The sequence below is a fragment of the Elephantulus edwardii genome, unplaced genomic scaffold, assembly GCF_000299155.1.
Source record: "Elephantulus edwardii isolate Elephantulus edwardi_28Jun2011 unplaced genomic scaffold, EleEdw1.0 scaffold00013, whole genome shotgun sequence".
Taxonomy (NCBI): Eukaryota; Metazoa; Chordata; class Mammalia; order Macroscelidea; family Macroscelididae; genus Elephantulus; species Elephantulus edwardii.
This window is the reverse complement of record NW_006399763.1, coordinates 20,951,397-20,953,576: the sequence shown is the minus strand read 5'-3', so window position 1 is coordinate 20,953,576 and position 2,180 is coordinate 20,951,397.

The following is a 2,180-nucleotide window of genomic DNA, read 5'->3' as shown; positions in this document are numbered from 1 at the left end:
CTCTCTGATCCATAGCACAAAATTGTGAAGACTATAGCTCAGATAAGGTGCACCTTAGTCTCCAGCCTGACATTGTTGCTCTTTAGTCCTCTGGAGAGGTCCCTGACAGCTGACTTTCCCAGTGCAATTTGTCTCCTGATTTCCTGACTGCTGGTACCAAGAGTGTTGATTGTGGAACTAAGCAAACTAAAAGTGTTTGATGGTACCCAACAACAATAAATATATACTACCTCTAATATCAAGAATGAAAGGCTGAGAAATAATGGTGTTGCATTCATAGTAAAAAAGATAATTTCAAGATTTTTCCTAAAGTACAATGTTGTGAGTTATAGTAGGCTATTCATATACATACAAGGAAAGTATATTAATATGACTATAATTCAAGTACATGCATATACAAGTATGTTCAAGTACATGACTATAATTCAAGTACTAAAATAAAAAGAAGAGGAAATTGAGAATATTAATTTTGCAGTCCAAACATGTAAACATGTAGTCAAGATGCATTCATAGTTATTGGTGACTGGAGTGCAAAAGCTGGCAACAATGGGGAAGGAATAGTAATCAGAAAGTATGGTCTTGGTGGCATAAATGAGGTTGGACAATGAATGAATTTTGTATGTTCATTGATTTATTTACTGCAAATAACTTCTTTAAAAAAGACAACGCAAAATGTGTCTTAACCTCCCTTGGTAGATTGCACAGGAATCAGATTGACTAAGTATGTGAAAATTATCATTGGAGAGGCTCAATATCAGCACTTAAAACCAGGCCAGGTGCTGACTGTAGAACAGACCATCATTTATTCATGTGCAAGTTCAAATTGAAACTGAAGAAAATGAAAAGTCTACAAGAACCAAACTACAACTTTGAGTCTATCCCACTTGAATTAAATAATTATCTCCAGAATAGAGTTGAGTTGATGCATTTAACAGTAACAATTGAAAACCAGATAAATTATGGGATGACATCAAAGATACCATCCATGAAGAGATGGTTGGGTGAGGCTTTAAAAAGACAGAAAAAAAAGGAAAGGCCAAAATTGATATCAGAAGAGACTTGGAAAATGGCACTAGAAGGACAAGAAGCCAAAACAGAAGGAAGAGATACTGATGTAAAATTAGCAGAGATTTCAAAGGACAGCTTGAGAAGACAAAGCAAAGTATTATAATCAAATGTGCAGAGAGCTGGAATCGAAGAATAAGAAGGGAAGAACTCATTCAAGCGGGGTTTAGAAGAAGCAGTGGCACCAGAGATATCATTGCTAATGCCAGATGGATTCTGGTTGAAATCAGAGAACATCAGAAGAATGTCTATGTGTGTTTTACTGACTGCAAAGGCATTTGCCTGCATGGATCACAACAAATTGTAACATTGAGAAGAATGGAAATCCTGGAACATTTGATTGTGCTCATGTTAAGCCTATACCTAGATGAAGAAGCTGTTGTCTAAATTGCAGGAGAGCACTGAATAGTTTAAAATCATGAAAAGGGTATATAAGGGTTGTATCTTTTCTCCTTACCTACTTAATCTGTATGCTAAGCAAATCATTCGAGAAACTAGAATCTATTAAGGAGAATGTAGCATCAGGTTCAAAGGAAAACTCATCAGCCACATGTTTTATGCCAATGACATAATTTTGCTTGCTGAAAAGTGAGAAGAAGTGCTTACTGCAGAATATCAAAGACTACAGGCTTCATTATGGACTGCATCTCAACATCAATGAGACAAAAATCTTCACCATTAGACCAATAAGCAACATCATGAGAGCTGAAGAAAAGATTTAAATTGTCAGTGAGTTCATCTTACTTCGATCTAGAATAAACACCCTTAGAGCCAGCAGTCCAGGAGATTAAGAGATCTATTGTATTGGGCAAGTTTGCTGTAAGGGAGTTCCATAAAATACTGTGCTGTTAGTTTGAAGAGTACGGTGTGCTTGATTCAGACCATGGTCTTTTCATTCACTTGCTATTCTTCTGAGTGGCATCCACTTCCTAAACAGCATGCCTCCAGAAACTTTATGAACTTTGATAAATATCCATAGTTGTAGAGGGACTTCAGGCCCTTTGTTCATAAGGTTGCTATGAGTTGTGCTCAACTCGAAAGCAATCAACAACACAACAGCAATTCTTCTGAGAGCTGGACAATGAATACAGATGACAGAAGAAGTGATTCCTTTG